The sequence below is a fragment of the Ambystoma mexicanum genome, chromosome 4p (genome assembly GCF_040938575.1).
Source record: "Ambystoma mexicanum isolate Mex_15411 chromosome 4p, UKY_AmexF1_1, whole genome shotgun sequence".
Taxonomy (NCBI): domain Eukaryota; kingdom Metazoa; phylum Chordata; class Amphibia; order Caudata; family Ambystomatidae; genus Ambystoma; species Ambystoma mexicanum.
In genome coordinates, this window is record NC_090927.1 from 396,149,768 (window position 1) to 396,171,773 (window position 22,006).

Consider the following 22,006-nt stretch of genomic DNA (forward strand, 5'->3'; position numbering starts at 1 on the left):
ATGCTGATATGGCTAGTCCTATACCGCTCATTTGGTCGGACCATTTTCTGGTGCCTTTTTCCATTTCTCTATCAGCTGCTCCCACTGTCATTGCAAAGCCTGCAATTCGCAAACGCAGCTGGAAAGCTGTCCCTAAACCTAAACTTATTAATATGCTTCAGTCTCACTGCATCTCTTTGGTGTGCTGCTCCTTAAGTACATTACAGGAGGCTTTTACTGCCACAGCGGATGCTTTAGCACCCTATAAACTATGTCAACAACGCAGTCGTCCACCAGAGCCTTGGTTTTCGCAAAAACTCAAGGACAGCAAACTCCAGTGCAGGCAGACAGAAAGAAAATGGCGCAGGAGTTACTCCCCACACTCCAAAACCCATTATCGTAACACACTTGCCACTTATCACAAAGAAGGGATCAATGCTAAAAAAGCTTATTTCGCCCATACGGTGGAAGAGGCCATCAACAAACCTAAGGCGCTATTTAACTTGGTACAGTCTCTTTCTACACCTAAAGTACCTCAAGACATTGTTCCTCCCTCCCAAGAGCTCTGAGATTCTATCTCTACCTTCTTTCTTTCTAAAATAACCACTATTCGAGACAATATTAAGACTGAGGCTGCAGCCATTTTTGCTGGCCCAGTTTTTGTGAAGCCTCCTCCTACTAGGGCCACTGGTCGACCTTCCCCCTCTTATCCAATACTGAAGTCCTATCTGTGATCCATAAACTCAAATCTGAATCTCCTACAGACGCAATAACACTGGCTCTTCTGCAAGAAATATCTACTGACTTGATTGATCATATTACGTCAGCTGTCAATCATTCATTTACCACAAGAACCATCCCGGATTCCCTAAAACATGCTTCGGTAATCCCCTTGCTTAAGAAGCCCTCTTTGGATCCTGAAGTGCTGGCTAATTATCGCCCAATTTCCCTCCTGCCTTTTCTGATGAAGGTTTTGGAGGCGCTGGTATCCCCTCTGCTTTCTACTTTCCTGGAATCCACTCAGTTCCTTGATGTATTTCAATCAGGCTTTCAGCCAGGCAGAGGCACTGAATCTGTGCTTAACTCAGCTGCTTTCAACACCGTCGATCACGCACTTCTGATCTCCCGCCTCTTTGAAGCCGGTATATCTGGCCAGGTTCTGGAATGGTCCACAACCTTCTTGACCGGTCGCTCGCAATCAGTGTCGATGCGTCCGTTTTGCTCTGCCCCGGTCCTTCTATCCTGTGGTGTACCTCAGGGATCGGCACTCTCCCGCATCTTATACAACATCTACATAAGATAATTACTGTTTCTGATTGAATCTCATGGGTTGTGTTTTTATTCTTACGTGGATGACATCCAGATATTGGTCCGTCTGGACCTGACTAAACCGGAAACAGCAAAGAGGCTAAAAATGTGCTTGGAAGAGATGGGTATCTGGATGTCGATGAATTGGCTTAAAATGAATGGTTCCAAAACCGAAGTTCTGGTTGTGGGTACAGCTACTCCACAATTGTTTTGGACAGCCGACTTTTGGCCCTCCTCATTAGGTCCCCTCCCGATACCGGTTCTATCCGTCAGGAATCTGGGTGTACATTTCTCAGCGACCCTTACCATGGATGAACAGGTGGGAGCAGTTTGTAAATCGAGCCATTTCAAACTTAGGGTCCTTCGGAAAGTCCTTCCCTTCATTCCTATGGCCAGTCAGGCACCTTTAGTTGGAGCTCTGGTCCTCAGCATCCTGGACTACTGCAACTCATTACACCTGGCCCAACCCAGTTATCTTATTGGGCGCCTGCAGCTACTACAGAATGCCGCTGCTCGCTCCATTATCCGTCCTCCCTTTGGTGCTCATATGACACCCATATTGAGACAACTTTATTGGCTTCCTGTTGTCCAACGGATACTGTTCAAATCTATGTGCATGGTCCACCGAGCCTTTTATGGAAAGGGGGCAGAATATTTCGGCGCAGACTGAAAACTCTGCTTTTCTAGTGGCCATACATGATCCTGCTTCACCCTTGTTTGCTCAGCGCCAAGATGCCTGCGGGTGTACGTGCACTTACATAAATGCCGTTATCATAACATAACATAATATCTCCTTGGATGGGGGCCACGCCCCCCACTGACCCTCCCACTGCCCACCAAAGGTTACAACATACTGCCTTTGGGTAAAGGCCCTGGAGAAGTCCCAGCCAAGCCTGAGCTGTATTCCACTGTCTGTAGCTGACAGAAGCTCTCCTATATTGTCTCTCAGCATTCTACACTGCACTACTTCATTCTTCATTAAACACTGCTTGTAAGAATATCGCCACCAAATTTACTATCAACTCTTCATTCTACCGAACCAATACATCCAGTGTACAAATGGGCGTGCACATCAATGTGTAACATGCGAAAACAATCTTTCAAATCTTTACGGCAGTTCCTCAATCAGTATGTGAAAGGCAAAGACAAATTAAAAAATACATTATTACAAACTATGGACTCCTGTCCAGTGCGCAAATACACAGGACTATGAGGACATTCATTAGCCTGCATTTCTGGACCAGCTTGCAAAAGCACCTTCCACCATATCAAAATGTTAGCAACACACCATTCCACTGTACGAAATCTTGTTCACAAACTGTATTATGCAAACAAGTCCTGCTTTAGCACTGGACCATTTAAATTACATTCACCTACATCATACAGCCAGACAACTGCTCGAAGAAATAGACCACATCAAAAGCAAATATTTTGGAGCTGAAGAGTACTTACAAAATCCAGAAACTTTATAAAAGAGCAGCAACAACCTTTCAGATGTCAATCTTCTATTACACACATACAAAAAAGAAATAGTAAAGTTTAAAAGCACATCTGCTGAAGTACCAAACCAAGTATGTGTGTGTTGCCGTAGAACTCTTTATACAAAGAGTACCACAACTGTGGATATAATGTACAAAATAGAAGACAATGAGGAATCCCAATGGAACCCAATAGCTCTCTATCTTATAGGAAAAAACAAATACGAAATTACTAACCCCACAATACTGTGCACATACTGCACTACAAAACTTGACACTAGCCAAATGCCTTCACGGGCTATCACTAATAACTTGGAAATATTCCCACTGCCAAAACCACTCCAACCTCTTAATTTATATGAGAGCATTATAATCCAAACAGTACACCCATTTCAAGCGATAATACACCTTCAACCGAAAACACCGAAGTTGCCTCCCTCTGAATTACTGAAAGGCATTTGTGGCAAAGTAGTTTATTTAACACTAGATCTTAAAGAAAATGTAGACACTCTAGGATTGTAATGGCCAATAGATCAATCTTTGATTATCCTAGTGAATGGTGTACCTACAAAAGACCAAAAAAATGCCAGCAACTAGTAGACTTCAACAAAGTTAGAGAAGCTCTGCAATATCTTAAAGACAACAATGAATACTACAAAGAAATAAACATCAAAGAAAACCTGTGAGAAACCACCGAAATAATTCAGGATTCCTCAGCAACTATCCAATTTGAACTTCTAGATCCTACTACAGCCTCCAATATTTCATGCCAGTATACAATTCACCCACTGCACTCCAAAGACACCATACACAATGAACTGGAAACATATCAAATGCAGCAAGCCAAAGTATCTCCAATGAGCATATGAGAAAAGAGTTTAGAAGCACAAGCCTTTCCTCTACTGTTTCCTACTGGAAAAGGTGGAAGGTACGATGAAAGACGCACACAAATAACAGCATCAGAATGCCGCTCTTTATGAATGTATTCTGAAGACCCTAGATTCAGACAAAACGTGGAAGACATATTACACCTCCTCTTTGAAAGTGAACTAGCAACTCTATGTTACAGAGTTGCACACACATTGAAAACAGGTTCCAATTTTCTAAACATGTCTGCTACGCAGCTACCTCAAAAGGTGAAAGAGAAAGATGAAATTTTACAGTCAAGTATTACAAATCTCTTGGCAAACATGCATGGTCTGAAAGAATACTGGTTCTGACGTCACGCAGATGTACGGTGTATGCTACGCAACCTTCGCACACCCACATGGTTTGTCACTTTAAGTTGTGCAGAGTATGCATGGGAAGACTTGCACGATTTCCTATGCATAGCAAACCAGAATAAAGCGGGAATATACATGAAAACACCAGGAGAACTCTGCTCTCTTGATCCTGTAAATGTATCAAGGTACTTCCATCATCACTTTATTGCCATGCTGCATTTCATTTGTAATAAAACAATCCCTCCACTCGGAAAAGTGGAACACTTCTTTTGGAGAAAAGAATATCAAGCCAGAGGAGCACCACACATCCACATGCTTTTGAGGATTAAAGATACTCCTAAATTTGGTTAGGACAATGATGCCACTGTTTTGCTGTTCATTCACAAATATGTCACTTGGGAAATCCCTTCAGAAAGTACAAATAGTGACTGACATAATGCACACATTTTTTCAGTTTCAAAGACACAATGTGGCAAGTATTGTCAACACAAATATAAAAACAAACTACACTACACCAAATGTCACTTTGGTTTCCCTAGACCAGCTTCAGCTGCATGCCAAGTAAACAGCTTCATGTCTTCTGTTAGACCCAGAGTGAAAAGCAAATCACCTAAGAACACATACTACATAAAATGACCTAAAGCATCAAAGTACATCAATAATAACAATGCAATCATTGCCCTCTTGTGGATGTGCAGTATATTGCAGACAATTCCACTGCAGATGCACAATATGTCACTGCCTTCTGAACCAAAGCAGAGAAAACAGAGCTCAAAGACCTCTGGGATGACATATCATCTGACACACCACTTTCACAAAAATTGTACAGCTTTGGCATAAACATGCTTTCCCATAGAAAATGTGGCTGCTACGGATACGCAGACTGTTTAACCGGCACCGCCTTGCATGGGAAATCTGAAAACATTGTCTGGTTAAGCCTTGGTCCTGCTGCATCCAGAAAAAGAGTTCTCAAATCACACCAAGACATAGAAACAATAGCCAAAACCAATCCCAACCGCCAGGACATTTTGAAAAACAACATATTGGACACATACTACCCAAACAGGAGTACTGCTTTAGAAACCATGTGCCTATACAACATAGCCCAAAACATCTCATACAAAAATAATGTTAAACCAGATGAGAAAAAAGGAAATATATAGTCAAACATTGTGAGGACAGCTTAGTTAAACTTACCAACTTACCATATTTAATCATATGAAGCTATCATTAAAAACTCCTCAACATAGAGAACTGTACTACATGTCCCTACTTCAACTTTTTAAAGCATGAAGAAAAGAAGATGATTTATTGGACACCCATGCCTCCTATGCAGATACTTACGATGCAAATTAAAGCATTATAACAGATATAAAGTTTATGCAATGCAAAAACATGTTGGACAATGAACGCCAACAAGAAGAACAACTTCATGCACAACTAAATATAGACATTTGGACAGGTACTCATAGCAAATGAGGCAGAATTAGCCATGACTGAAGTAGAAAACACTGTGTATTAGTATGAGCAATCTGCAGAAAACTTTACTCTACTGAAATCACAACTAAACAATGAGCAGCGTAGCATTTTCCTAGCAGTAAGTAAGGAAATTGAACATGGTGTGCAGCACGAAACTAAAACTTGTACCTGTCAAAACTATAAACCTTTACTCCTGTATGTAAGTGGTCAAGCTGGTTCAGGCAAAACATTCTTAATAGAAAACATCAGAAAATTCCTCCAATGATTGACAAACAACAAGTTTTAAGCTGTTGTAACTTCCCCCATAGGTTTAGCTGCCTACAACATAGGTGGTGTCACTTTACATCGATTGCTACTCCTTCCAGTAGAACACCCAAATAAATTAGACTACTACAAACTTTCAGCAGAAGCTGCTCTAGAGCTATGCAGAGTTTTGAAACAAATGAAAATGCTGCTAATAGATGAGGTGAGCATGGTCTCCAACCTAATGTTGGCTTTGAGTCACCTCAGATTGCAAGAAGTCCTTAAAACATACTACGAAGAACTCTTTGCAGGAAAACACGTTATTGGTTTTGGAGATCTTCTTCAATTAACACCAGTAAAAGGTGAACCGATTTGTAAAACCTTAAGACACCAACTGTGCCGTAAAACTCTTGGCAGCATAGGAAATGTAAATCGCTGAGAACATTCCCAATACAGAGACCTAACTGAAAACATGCATCAGTCTGCAGACCTCACCTATGCCAACATTTTGAAAAACATTCAGATTGGTTTACTTTCTAAGGAACCACAGTCTATCTTAAAAAGCAGACACATCCATGAGCTATACGGGCATAACAAATGTCCTACTGACGTCATGGAACAATAAGCACACAAAAATGTAAACTGTATGTTGTTAATGCCAACTCTAGCAAGCTGTGCACAATTCAATGAAACAATGTTGAAAAAATAAATGCATCCACTAGTGTAAATGTACTCCACAGACAAACTAGACATGCACAGTATGACAGTACATATGTATCAACAAGCCACAGCACGACTAAACACCTTAGAGAACTCTATCTCTAACACAGCTTGTTTGGAAAAAATGTTAACATTGTGTTTAAACTGTAACGTTATGCTAAAGCGTAACCTTGACGTGGAGCAAGGTTTAGTTGATGGAGCACTTGGTACAGTTGTTGGCTTCCAGACATGCCCACGTGACAACAGCCTTCAGTTTGTCAATATTCACTTTGACAAACTTTCAGAAATTAAAAGGATAGGATGCTCAACAGCCCAATTCCTTCTTTTCAAAGACATGTATGTACGCAGAGAACAATTTTCTCTGTCTCTAGCATACGCAGTCACAATTACTAAATCACAAGGTCTAACCCTACGTCAAACATTGATTGATATTGGCAGCACACTCTTTAAAGAAGGCATAGGTTATGTAGGTCATGCCTACGTACACTTAAAGGACTATTTCTAGTCAATTTTGATGCAAGTAAAGTCACTGCTGACATTCCTTGTATTGTACAATAGACTATGCGCACTCTACACACCCCATCTCAAAATGTACCCTGTTCCTCAAAAAGGCAACCTTTGTAAGACAAAACTAGTTCAAACTCAACTAATACATGATCTCACAACAGTACCACAGAAGAAATTGAAAACAGCTGGTACTTCATCAATTACCACAACCAAAGAAGGATGTACTGAAAAGACAAATGTATACCCAACTGCACAATGACAACTACCTCTTCAAAGAAACTACATGCACTTCCATCAAATGAGTCAGACACATAACTGTCTGGTCCATTCAAATTTTCCAATACAACTGGTGTAAATTGCTATGCAAATGTGACAATCAATGTTCTATTCCAATTGCCACCAATTGTTGACAACATTTACTTAAACGGTGCAGACCAATTGTGTTTGCAAATGTTACTCCTTCACAGAAGTGCAAGAAACAATCCTAACAGCACTCTGGAATGAGGCAGGAATTGGACTACTATGCAGGGCACAACTAACACAGAATAATACAGTCATGCATGCAAATATCTACCCACATACCACAACCCACACACATAACACAGCCGCCTGAGACACTATCCACTTCAGTTCACATACTGTTACAGTACTTCCAGCCAGTAGACAGATTTATGGCTGCACACCCAAGACTCTACTAACTGCCCATAGCCAATACAGCATAATACATTGAGATGGCCATGAATCTGCCCAGTGGCCACACCCATACACATAACTCATCCACCTAAACCCCTGTCCACTTCACTGCATATACTATAACATTACTCCCACTCACTGCACAGACTATGATATACCCAAGAAACACATGGGACTAACAGTCTACCTGCCACACACCCTATCCACTTCTGTACATATACTATGATACTACTTGCAGCCACTGGAAAGACTCTTGGGTGCCAATCACACCATAATACAATCATGCACCCAACAATCTGTACACTGGCTACAACCCACACACATAAGGCAACCATCTGAGGCCCTGTCCACTTCTGTACATGTAGTATTACAGTACATGCAACCAGTCACCACACTATTAGGTGCAGTAAGCACAGAGGCCGGTCCACTTTTCTACACATACCATTACAGTACAGGAGGAAAATGGCGGCCGCACTTGTTGTGCTTTTGGTTGCCTAGCAGCACCTTATGAGCCTGCTGCTCATTGGCACCCGCTCGTACATCCTGACCACGGCCGCGCCGGAAGGTGTCAGCCGGCCCTCCATCGAAGGCACCCAGCAAAGGCACAGGCCTGTCTGTGCCTGTCCTTGCCGTCCACGCCGTCAGCCATAAACTCTGGTCAAACATTTGCAAAGGCTTATAAATATGGTGACATTTGACAAATCTGCACAAAAGTTTGCAAAAGGATTTTAGATCTAGATGCAAAGTTTGGTGGGAATTTGTCAAGTGGGGGCTAAATTAGAGGGGGGTCTCAACATTTTTAGATGGCTTATAACTTTGTTGCCGTTTGACGATTATGGACAACATGTTTTCACAAAGATTAAAGACGCAACCTTGAATGTTTGTGCAAAGTCTGAATGGAATTTGTCAAGTGGGGGCTAAGTTATATGACTATTGCATGTACGTACATTTTGCCACTTTTGAAAAAATAAAACATGGGCGAATTTCCAGCAAACTTGTGTGAGGAGCATTGGCAAGGACCCAAAAGCATGTTTTTGCAAATGTGTCCATGTTTTTTTTTTTCAAAAGTGTCATAAAGTAGGTACAAAAAATAGTGAACTACCTTTGGTGACTGAGGTATAGCCTCTGGCAAAGGGCAGTGGCCAGATTGTTCGGGTCGTGGCATGATCACGTGGGACCACAATGGACTTGGAGACTGGCCATGTTTGCAAACCATGAGCACTGGCTAGTGGTTACATTATTATGGTAAAGTGGACAGTGAAATAGGATGCAGGGTAGGTGTAGTTTATTTGTCTGTTTATTTATTTATAAAGGGCACTGAACCCGGAAGTATCTGGGCGCGTTGCAGTTTCAAGAGATACGTTTACATATTAACTTATTACAGTTATAGGCAGGTTACATGACAATGAATATAGATACAAATGTTGCATTTTTTAAATAAATTCTTCAAGGTTCTTACATCAATAGTAGTCATAGAAATGTACAAGATTTACACACTTAACATTCGGCAGAGAATAAGGTGCACTAGGGAGGGTAGTCCTAAGAAGTCAGTCCTAGATCCTTAGTAAGAATAATATTGGTGGTTTGGTTCAGCTGGGGTCCTGGTGGAGCCTTATGCCGTAGGCAATTGAACAATGATTTCCATTGTTGCACAAAATATGTTTCTTAAAGGAACTTTATGGTTCTTTCATATATGTGAAAAGAGGAATTATTCATAACTTATATACCGTGACGTAACACCATGAAACATTTTTACTTATAAAAATCTATTAAATTGACAGAAAAAGGTTTCTTAAAGGGATGCTATGGTTAAGATGCATCCCACCCTTGGGATTCCTCTGCTCTAGCAGTTACCCATTAGCATCCCACTTTAGCATTCCTTGGTATCTCCCTCCTGGGTTCTCATGACCACTTGCCCATCCGTACTGACCATTCTATTTATGCACTCCTCTCACTGCATAATGCATATGTGCATTTATAGGAGCATTGTGCACAATTTTGTTTGTATAAGTAAGGGAAATGTAGATGGAAAAGCTTTGTAAAAGATTGTTACGTGGCAATTGGTGTGTGGAACCTTAATATGGTCTTAGGGTTCTCTCTTTGCCTTCTGCAGGTCGCCATGGAAAGGGGAGAGGGGCTGTGTACGGAGGTCTGCTTTCCCTTTCCATGGTGGCCATCTTGGAAATGAATTTTCCTTCCTACAGCGGGACGCCACGCACACCCCGCTGTTGGAAGGAAAATCCTTTCATCCTTTTTCTTAGCACCCCGGGTTACCAATTTGGCAACCCGGGTTCTAATGGCCTTTATCTCGCGTTGCAGGGGCTGGAACAGGGGACAATCATCCGCAGCCCTCATTATCTGCCCTTGGTTTGCTTGGGCTGATAACTTGGGCTGCTGAGCCGTTATCCCCTGTTCCAGTCCCTGGAAAAGAGATGAACACCACATTATTTCCATTAGCGTAACACCAAATGCTATTGAGTGTATGTCACGCCTGTGCGCTCTGAGGCCCATGTCCGTGTGGCGCTTAATACTATTTAAAATAAATAAATAAATACATAAAATATTCTTTACTGAGAAATGTAGATGGAGTCTATAAGATTTTTTTTTCTCTATTTTTTAACTATGAAAGGTGGTTAATAAAGGAACCTTTTTAGATGTTTTTTGATAATTTGTTTTTTACAGGAGTAGTCAGAAAGTAAGGTGGGTAGGGAAATGAGGGAATAGGCAGCAAGTACTAATATGGAGGAGCAGGTGGACACAGGAAACATGCTGCACATGTGTTACATCTAAGGTATGGGGCAGTGTTTCTCATGCTCCCTGATTACTGCTTCAAAAGCACTTTGAAATTGCTTGCCCCTGCAGAGTGGTGTTTTGCAGTATATACAGAGGAATGTTGTCTTCGAAAGATATGGATCAACAGCCTCTTTTATTGCTTGCAAGGTAGCTGGTGGGATTTTTTGTCCCACAGAAGTCGGCTGTGTGCTTACAGTATTTGTTGAGGAAGATGAGGTGGAAGAAGATAGCCTACTACTTGCTTAGAAATTGCGAAGGTTGGATTGGGTGTGCCGGAGCATGAAGGCAGTCCCATAGGAGTACTGTCCAGGTAGTAAAACATTGCACTCATTGCATTTCACTTTGGCCACTTTAGCCTTTGGTACATTCCCAACAGTTGTAAAGAACTGCCACACCCATGATTCTCTCTGGGTGCTAGAGGTAGGCACTTCGTCTGCCTCATCTTCTTGGTCCGCTTTATTGTCTTTCGAAGTACTGCACGTGTATTGTTGTGTAGGTCCTCCAGCTGGTGGTAGTGACTCTTGGGGAGGAGGGATGGCAATAGCTGATGCCATTTTAAAATAATAGCAGTTTTGCTAATAATCTTCCAAGTATATGAACCGTACTAGATTGTTAATGGATAATGAGTAGGAATAAGTGTAGGAGCTGTGCAAGGGTACATTTTGAGCTTGAAAGTTGCTATATCAGAAGAAAGTGCAGTTCCGAACTGTTCGCGAAGCACAGACCGATCGCGAAGTGTGGACGCGTTTGTGAACATGTCATCATGCGTGTGTGCAAGGTCACTTGAGACTATCCAGAAAGTCTGCGATGACATCAAACGTTCGCGGACATTGACGGAAGCAAACACAGTGGGAAATCTTGCATAAAGTGTATACAAGTGTTAAAAATGATGCTGAAAGGTGGAAGATGGGAGAGTTTTAAGATGAAACTTTCTAAAGTGGACAATAATGTTGCTATATTGGGGTAAGTATGATATTAGTAAGTTGCAGGTAATGAGCATGCACTGGTAAAAACCCATGAAATTCACTGAAAAAACTTTGTTAAATGGACGTTTTAGTTAAGTTGCAATAATAAAAACCTATGAAATTCACTGAAAAAACTTTGTTAAAGGGACGTTTTGGTTAAGTTGCACTAATAAAAACCTATGAAATTCAATGAAAAATCATTGTTAAAAGGACCTTATGGTTACAAGTAAAACCAAAAAAACTCAGAAATTCACCAGTAATGGTAAGCTAAGCAACCATAACTCACGCCACCACCGTACACTGCTAAGACTAACACCCAGGACATCAAAGATGATGTCACAAATGTCATTGATGACATCACTGATGACATCCCATATGTAATTAATTTTGATGAAAAGTCCCTACAAGGAGCTATGTTTTTAATATAGGTGACACGATGTCCGGGGTATTCGGGCCACCTATCATGAATTACTTAATCTATTAAAGAATGTACTCATCTAAACAAAACATTATATTGGAGAACTGTTGTTAATACAGGAACTTAATAATACATAAACATAGGCAATGGCTGCAGCATGCACCATAGTAGTAACCATATTTGTAATCTTGTAATTTTGGATAGTAAAATAATGAATGCTACCTTATCAGAGTTTTGAGTAATGTTAAACGTGTAATAAATAGCTAACAATTTAAAATGTACTACACACTTATACTAGTACAAACAATACATATGAATACCCACAATGTATACAAATAAGAGCCACATACAGGGGAACTAAAATAAGGAGAAAGAAACAGCATAACCAGAAAATATTAATAACAGTAAAGTTTATCTTCATGTATACATATGAATTGTGTGTTTGAGACCTGCTTATTTCCCCATGTATGTGCACCATGAGCTGAGACCAAACCCTTAGGAAAGTACTTTAAGAGCATATAAAAAGGTTATTGTCTAGATATTAAGCACCTTTTAAAATCTGTAAATTCTCATTGTCAATAAAAACAAAAAACTAGCCTAATCATGTCAGTAAACAAAAACAATTTGCCAAGATATGTGATGTTTTCAGTGATGTCATCAATGACATTTGTGATGTTATCTTTGATTTCCTGGATGTTAGTCTTAGCAGTGCACGGTGGTGGCATGAGTTATGGTTGCTTCTGAGGTTTTTTCGGTTTTACTTGTAACCATAACGTCCCTTTAACAACTTTTTTTTATTGAATATATATATATATATATATATATATATATATATATATATATATTACACAACCACTTTAGTGGCTGTGTAGTTATGGTTAAATTGCTGTTCCCATAGGAAGAGCCCTTTTTGGGTGGCTTATAACTCCGTTCCCCCTGGAATTTGTTTGCAAAGTTTGGTGAGGTTTGGTCCAGGGGGGGCAAAGTTAAAGGGGGGTCCCAAAACTTCTTTTTTCCCATAGACTGAATTTTCTACCAAGTGATACGTGACCATGTGTGAATCCAGTCAGCTTGCAGTTGTTTTTGGTACCATCTGCATTGTAACATAGGAGCATTAGTATTAAGTATTTACTATATGTTTGTATTAGTAAGGAGGAGCGATTATCTGAATTGCAGTTAATACATAATCTGCCATGGTTTGCATGTTGTACAAGTTGCTGAAATGGAATGGATTCACAATTTGGTATGGATACATACACAAAGCGCTCGTTAGAGATTTCTTCTTGTGTAACATTGTTGCAGAGAGTTCAGGTATGTTTCCACATGTATGAAATCTGGAAGATTTCATTTAATAGTATGTTTTTGTTTTCCAATACTTGTAGTAAGTACATTAGAAATTCTTGTGGATCTTCTTGTGAGTTTATAGTGAATTTTACCATTCCAGCACAGTAGTCCAATTCTTGTCCTATTTCGTGAACACTATACGTGTTGTCAGGATTGTTTTTTGCGTTTCTATGAAGGACTAACATTTGCAAACACAGTTGGTCTTTACTGTGTAAGTAAATGTTGTCAACAATTGGTGGCAATTGAAATAGGATATTAATTGCTACATTTGCGTAACAACTTACACCAGTTACATTTGAAAATTTGAATGGACCAGGTAGTTCTGTGTCCAAGTCTTTTTTTTGGGGTGTGTGTTGCCTTTCTGAAGAAGTACCTAATTTACTTTGACTAATAGGTTCTTCTTTACTTATTGTGAATGATGAAGTATTAGCTTCTTTTACACTCTTCGGAGGATTTGCAGTCAGATTCTGTTGCATCTCTGTTTGAATTAGTTTTCTTTTACATTTTATTTTTTGTGGAACAGGATATGCTTTTAGATTGGGGGTTTATAGTGAACGTAGTCTATTGTATTCTAGAATGCAAGCAATATCAGCGTTGACTTTACTTGCATCAGAATTGATTAGAAATAGACCATCACGTGTACGTAAGAGTGATAGTGCTACGTAGCTCATGCCTTCTTTAAAGACTGTGTTACCAATATCTATCAATGCTTTGTCTAGGGTAAGACCTTGGGATCTATGAATGGTGACTGCATATGCAAGAGTTAGAGAAAATTGTTCTCTACGTACATACATGTCTTTGAAGAGAATGAATCGAGCTGTTGAGCGCTCTATCCTTTTTACTTCTGAAAGTTTGTCAAAGAGTATATTGACAAACTGAATGTTGTTGTCATGTGGCTATGTTTGAAAGCCAACAACTGTACCCAGTGCAACATTAACTAGTCCTTGCTCCACATCCAGGTTACGTTTAAGCATTACTCTACAGTTTAAGGTTAATTGTAATATTTTTTCTAAGCCAGCTGTGTTTGAGATGGAATTTTCTAAGGTATTTTGTCTTGTTGTGGCTTGTTGACACATAGGTAGTGTAATACCATGTACGTCCAGTTTGTCTGTGGAGCAAATTTCAATTATTGGTTGCATTTCTCTTTTTTAACATTGTTTCATTGAATTTGGAACAACGTTCAAGAGTTGGCATTAAGGCCAGACAATTGACATTTTTTTTGTTCTAATTGTTCCATAACATCAGTAGCACATGAGTTATCACCATAAAGTGCATGGATATGCCGGGTTTTTAATATTGTTTGTGCTTCTTGAGGTAGTACATCAACTCTAATACTTTTTAAAATTTTGGCGTAGGTGAGGTCTGTAGATTGGCGCATGTTCTCTGTTAATTCTGTGTATTAGAAATGTTGCCAAAGGTTGAAATTTCCTATGCTGCCAATAGTTTTATGGCAGAGTTTGTGACCTAAGGTTTTAAAAATAGGTTCACCTTTCACTGGTGTCAATTAAAGAAGATCTCCGAAAACAATAATGTGTTTTCCTCCAAAGAGTTCTTCATAGTTTGTTTTAAGTACTTCTTGCAATCTGAGATGAATCAAGTCAACATTAGGTTAGAGACCATGCTCACTTCATCTATTAGTAGCATTTTCATTTGTTTCAAAACTCTGCGTAGTTCCTTGCAGCTTCTGTAGAAAGTTTGTAATAATCTAATTTGTTTTGGTGTTCTTTCGGAAGGAGTAGTAATCGGTGTAACGTGACACCACCTATGTTGCGGGCAGCTAAACCTGTGGGGGCAGTTACAACAGCTGATAGTTTGTCGTTTGTCAATTGTTGAAGAAACTTGCTGATGGTTTTGATTAAGAATGTTTTACCTGAACCAGCTTCACCACTGACGTAAAGTAGCATAGGTTTGTAATTTTGGCAGGTACATTCTTTATTTTCATGTTGTACACCATGTGCAATTTGTTTTGTTACTTCTTCAAAAATGGTGTGCTTCTCTTTGTTTAGTTTTGATTGTAGTGCAGTTAAGTCTTCTGTATTTTCTTCAAAGTGAAACAAACTGTTTTCTACTTCTGTCATAGCTAATTCTGCCTCATTTGCTATTAGTGGCTGTCCCAGTGGTTCTTGGCTTCCTGTTATAGAAGGTTGATGACAGTCGGGAGTGTCCTTATCTAGTTGGGCCTGGAGTTCTTCTTCATGTTGCTGTTCAATTTGCAACATTGTTTTGTACTGCATAAAGTTCACATTGGTGATAGTGCTTTCATTTGCTTTGAAAGCATCTTCGTAGCATTCATAGTTATCTAGTTACTATTCTTCTTTTCTCCATGGTTTAAAAAGTTGTAGGAGGGACATGTAATATAGTTATTTCTGTTGAGGAGTATTTAATGACAATTTGATATGATTAATTAAACTTGGTTTGGTAAGTTTACTAAGCTGCCTTCACAATCTGTCACTGTATATCTACCTTTGCTTTCATCAGGTTTTATATTATTTTTGTATGCAAAGTTTTGGGCTATGTGGTATAGACACATGTTTTCCAAAGTGGTACTACTGTTCGGGTAGTATGTGTCTAGGTAATTGTTTTTCAAAATATCTTGGCTGTTTGGATCATTTTTGGCTATTGTTTCTATGTCGTCATATGATTTGAGAACTCTTTTTCTAGATTTAGCAGGACCAAGACTTAGCCATACTATATTTTCAGATTTTCCATACAAAGCAGTACCGGTTAAACGATCTGCAGCTTCGTAGGAGCCACATTCTCGCTGAGATAGCATTTTCATGCCTAAACTGTAAAATGTCTGAGATGGTGTTTTGTCTGATGATAGGTAATTCCAGAAGGTCTTGAAGGTCTGTTTTTTTCTGCTTTTGTTAAGTATGCTGTAACATATCATGCAACTGCAGTGGAATTGTCTGCAATGTACTGCACATCTATGTTTGCATTCCATAAGTGGGCTATGATTGCATTGTAATCATTGATATATTTTTATTCTTCTCTTCTTTTTATGTAATATGTGTTCTTAGGTGATTTACCTTTAACATTATGTCTAACTGAAGACATGAAGTTGTTTACTTCACCTGTTTCTGAAACTGGTCTAGGGAAACCAAACCGGCATTTGGTGTAGTATTTCCCTTTCTTTTTGTATTTGCGACAACAATATTGGCCACATTTGTGTCTTTGAAATTGTACAATTTGTGCATGAAGGTCACTATTTGTCGTTTATGAAGGGATTTCACAAGTGTCGTATTTTTGGATGAACTGCAAAACAGTGGCATCACTGTCCTGACCAAATTTAGGAGCATCTTTAATCCATAAAAGCATGTGGCTATGTGTTGCTCCTCTGGCTTGATATTCTTTTCTCCAAAAGAAGTGTTGCACTTCTCCGAGTGGAGGAACAGTTTTATTACAAATAAAGTGTAGCATAGCAATGAAACGATGATGGAAATATCTTGAAACATTAACAGGATCTAGAGAGCAAAGTTCTCAAGGTGTTAGTATATCTATGTTTGTTTTGTTTGTGTTTGATATGCATAGCAAATCATGTAAATCTTCCCATGGATATTCTGCATAACTTAATGTAACAAACCAAGTGGGTGGTCCAAGATTTCTGATCATACAACGTACATCTCCATGACGTCGGAACCAGTATTCTTTCATACCACGCATGTTTGCAAACAGATTTGTAATACTTGATTGTAAAACTTCATCTTTTTCTTGCACTTTTTGTATTGATCGTGTAGCCGACATATTTTGAAACTGTGTTCCTGATTTCAATATGTGTGCAACTCCGTAACATAGAGTTGCTAGTTCACTTTCAAAGAGTAGGTGGAATATGTATTCCACATTTTGTCTTAATCTGGGACCTTCAGAATACATTCATAATGAGCGGTATTCTGATGCTGTTATTTGAGTGGGTCTGTCATCTTATCTTCCTCCTTTGCCAGTAGGAAATAGTAGAGGAAATGCACGTGCTTCTATACTTTTTTCCCATATGCTCATTGGTGATCCTTTGGTTTGTCGCATTTGATACGTTTCTAGTGCATCATCTATGCTGTCTTTAGAGTGCAATGGATGAATTGTATAATGGTCTAAAATATTGGATACTGCATCGGTATCCAGAAGTTCAAATTGACCAGTTTGTCGTGACTCTTGAATTATTTCAGTTGTTCCACTTAAGTTTTCTTCAATATTTATTTCTTTGTAGTAGTCATTGTTGTCTTTTAAATATTGCAAGGATTGTCTAACTTTATGTAAGTCGACAAGTTGTTGCCACATTTATTTTCTTTTGTTGGTACACCATTTACTAAGATAATTAAAGATTGTTCTATTGGACGTTGCACTCCTAGAGTGTGTACATTTTCTGTCAGATTTAATTGTAAATAAATTACTTTCCACAAATACCTTTCACCAATTCTGAGAGAGGTAATTTTGCTGTTTTTGGTTGAAGACGTATTATTGCTTGAAATGGGTGTACTGTTTGAATTATGATGCTCTCATATAAATTGAGTTGTTGCAGGGGTTTTGGTAGTGGAAATAATTCCAAATTATTTGTGATAGCACGTGAAGGAGTTTGGTTGTTGTCAAGTTTTGTAGTGCAGTAACTGCAAAGTATTAAAGGGTCAGTTATTTCATATTTGTTTTCTGCTATAAGGTAGAGAGCTAATTCAAACCATTTAGAATCTTCATTGTCTTCTATTTTGTATGTTATGTCTATAGTTTTTGTGTTCGTTTTATAAAAAGTTCTGCGGCAACACACACACACGCGGTTTAGTATTTCAGCAGATGTACTTTTAAATTTTAGTATTTCTTTTTTGTATGTGTGTAGTAGAAGGTTGCCATGCGTACAATTGTTGCTAGTTTGTTGTAAAGGTATTGCGTTTTGTAAGTGGCTTTCACTTCCAAAATATTTCTCCTGGATATGGTCAATTTCTTCAAGTAGTTCTTTGGCTGTACCATGTAGAAGATTGTTATTTAAATTGGCTAGTGCTAATGCAGGACTTTTAGCATAGTACAGTTTATAGACTTGATTTCTTATAGTTGGATGATGTGTTGATATCATTTTGATATGATGGAAGGTGCTTTTGCAAATTGGTCCTGAAATACAGGCTAATGAATGTTCTTGTAGCCCTGTGTATTTAAGTAATGGACAGGTATCCATATTTTGCAGCAGTTTCATTTTGATTTTGGCTTTGCCTTTCACATATTGATTGAGAAATTGGCGTAAAGATTTGAAAGATTTTTTGGGAATGTTACACATTGACGTGCATGACCATTTGTACACTGGATGTTTTCGTCCAGTCGAATGGAGTGGTAATTCTGCGTTTTCAGGGGATATTTTTGTAAGCAGTATTTCTTGTTCCATTATGGTATTATTAATGTTTTCATAATCTCGTCCACTGCTATGTATAGCAATCATATTTGTTTGCTTTTGTTTGTTTGCTTCTTCATTAAAATATGGTTCTGTGTGTGTGGAGTGACTCCATTCACCTCCACAGATATTTAAGAAGTTATTTTTGTTGACATTCCGTTTATTGAGAAGTCTTTTTTGTAATTTACTAATTAGTTTTGTTGGCGGTTTCATTCTTTTTAACACTAAAATAAATAATTTTCTTTTGAGTAGGATTGCACTGTCTATCAAGGCTTCTAATATTAATTTTCTACGGTAGGTTTTAAGGATTGTGTATGATTTCTCTCCTGTTTTTATAAGATTGTGAAGGACTCTGGGGTGGAACATTTTTGCTAAAATATTTTTTGGGTATTTTTACTTGCCATTATATCAAGATTTATAGGAGTAGTTTTAGCAGTAGTGGTAGCTGAATTCTTGATAATCGTTTTCTGTTTCGTTTTCCATTTCGATAGAGAGGCAAAGTTTCTGTACTTGAAATGTGTTTAGTTTTGCTAAATGACTTTATTAGCTGTTTTGTTTGAAATTTTTGTACAAAATCTGCTAGAGATGGATGCTTATTTTGGATTTTTTTTTCATTTGCTCTACTTCTACGTTGTTTTCTACTTTTTGGTAGGCATTCTATGGGGTCTGTTGAAAAAGATAAAGAAGGTATGGGTTGGTTTGTTCTGCAATGCTTGTGTGCTGTGTGCGTGCGTGTCTGAGTATGATGGTAGAGATGTATGTGATGGTGTGTGGAGGCTATTCTTCTATTTGTTTTGTTACTATAATGGGGTTCAGATGACAGTTGAAAGTAAGCTAGTGGTGAGGAGAAGCACAAATACTAAATCTAATGGTAAAGGATTAAAACAGTTCTTTGTTCTGCAATAATAACATTCTAGAGGCTGAGTTATGTCATTTATGCACTGAAAAAACGAGGATTTGTGCAGCATTCTGCCTGCAAATTCCTGTCTAACAAATGTGTATTTGTGGACAGAATGGTGCTCTTATCTTTTTTTTTTGGTGCACAAATACCATGACTCAACCACACAGTGTGTTTGAGTAACAGTAAGCATATTATGGTAGTATTGTACTTACTTTTTTTGTGTGTAATGATTAGATTTCTTTTGAGTTGTTGTTTGTACTTCGGATTCTGCTGCTTTTTAGGAGTGTGCTCTTCACTCTTTAATTGTAAAAGAAAGAAGTTAGTAATTTTGTGTGTATATAGTATGTAGTTTCCTTTGACTATGTGCAGCCTTCATATTTTATTTACATTATGTTAGTTGAACATGCTTTGCAAATAAATTGAATAGAAAGTGTATGAAACATGCTTGGTTTCTTAAGGCTGTGTTATTGGATGTTAGGAGATAGAATAAATAATGATATACATATTTTTCAATTTTTATAAGGTAAATGGCAGATCGTTTATAGAAAAGCATGGAATGTATGCATTTGTGAAGGTTTGGGTAAGAAATCAGAAGGATATGATGTAGAGGTAGCGGTAGTATTGCAGTTGGGAGTTTTTCAATGTTAGTGTTTATCTGTGTGAGTGTTTGAAGGTGCTTGACCTTATACTGAATGTGTGTAATTTCTTTGATAGATGTGTATGTCAAATATTTTTTAGATAGCAGACAGGTTTGGGTGACAGTTGATTATAGTAGATGGGAAAAATGACAGTAAATTTATTTTGTAGGTTATGCAGATTAAGTGACAGTCACTCTGTTTATATGCATTCTTAAGATTTGTATTTGTACTGGGCAGATAAAATGCATACCTGTTGTTTGTATTCATGCATGTGGATATGCATGCAGCTGCAAGTAGAAATCTTGGAGACTTGTGCAGTAGTTTTTGTAGTAGGTGCTTTCCAATGATATGAGACTTGTACCCAGAGTAATCTACAGTACATTTGAAGTGCTGAACTCTGATGATGCAGTTAGATGTAGAGGTCTTGAATGTGATTGGTGGATGGTTGTGTGACTGTTTACCTGTATCCAATGAGGGAATGGCACAGAGAGTGAAGTGGAAATGGTAGAAGGACTTTCTAGGTTACGATATGTCCGGGGACACCGCCAATTACATACAGGGATTTTGGGGTGGAGAGGCATGCAAATGAGAATGAGCAGAGGAATTGATTGGTCAGTAAAGTTTGGTGGGTGTGTTGTGTAAGAAGACAGTTTGACAAAAGGTCTTTTTCCTGAGAGAAGAACAGTCAGCTATGTCTGTGTGTTTCAGAAAACAGATTGTCTGGATTTTGGGAGACTCATGGATACATTGGTTGGAGGTGCATGCACAACGCTGTGGAGTAGCTGTAGATCTTGGATTCCCTCATGTGGAAGTGCACTGGCATGGAGTACGCGGAATGAAGTGGCTAGACTTGCTACCTCTCTGTGCTAGTTTGCAGACAGAGCATCATCCAGACATAATTATAATTAATTGTGGAGGGAACAGTTTGGGACATGTGTCAGGAATTTCTTTGCAATTTGCGATGAAAGAAGGACTTAGGAAGGTCATGGATATGTTTCCAAATTCCCAAGTAATTTTTTCTCGTATTGCGCAAAGACAAATGTGGCTGCATTCTTCTTCATTTGGTCCACAAGTGGAGAAAACGAGGCGTAATGTCAATAAGGCTGTTTGTGCCTTTCTAAGAGATGTTGGCATGTCCTCTTTTTACAATGAAAATATTATGTTTCGTAGCACAAACATTTTTGGTAGAGATGGAGTCCATCTTACTTATGCTGGTAATCAGATTTTTCTGAGAAATGTACAAGATGCATTGCATCCATTTGCGAAATTACAGCCAGCTTTTTTGCAGTAGGTGTTGATTTTTTAAAGTTTTTTAAATACAAAAAATACCACAAAAGGCTCTTTTCAGAGCCACCACTTCCTCCCAGATAACAGTGCAATAATTTTGATAGGGCAACACTCCAATTTTTTTTGATGTTCGCAAACTGTCCGCGGACTTCTAAAAAAAAAAACAGTAGCCTGCGCAATTTATTTCCCACTTCTATTTTTTGACTGTGAAAGGCGGCTTTTTTTATTTTTGGTTGTTTTGTATTTTTTGGGTTTTTTACACACAACACACTAGGAGAGGAGGGGAAAGGGGGGCAAGGGGGGACACCAACCACAGGGATAAAAAAAGGGCGGGGCGAGAGAGGAAGATGTAGGGTGGGCCTTATATAGGTAGTGAACAGGTCTTCTCGTGCTGTGAGACCAGAGTCTCAAAAGCACTTCGAAGTCTCCCCTGCAGAGTACTGCATCGCAGTTCATACACAAAACTGTGACCCTCGAAAGGTAAGGGTCATCAGCATTGTGAATGGCCTGTGAGGCAGATGGAGGGATGCACTCTCCCACAGGAGTGTCTCTTGTGGTGAGAGGAGCAGAAACAGAGGATGAAGTAGAGGAACTCAACCTACTATGCTCGTTGCAAGGTACAACCTTACGAACGGCCCTACCGTGGAATGACTATAGGTGACGCT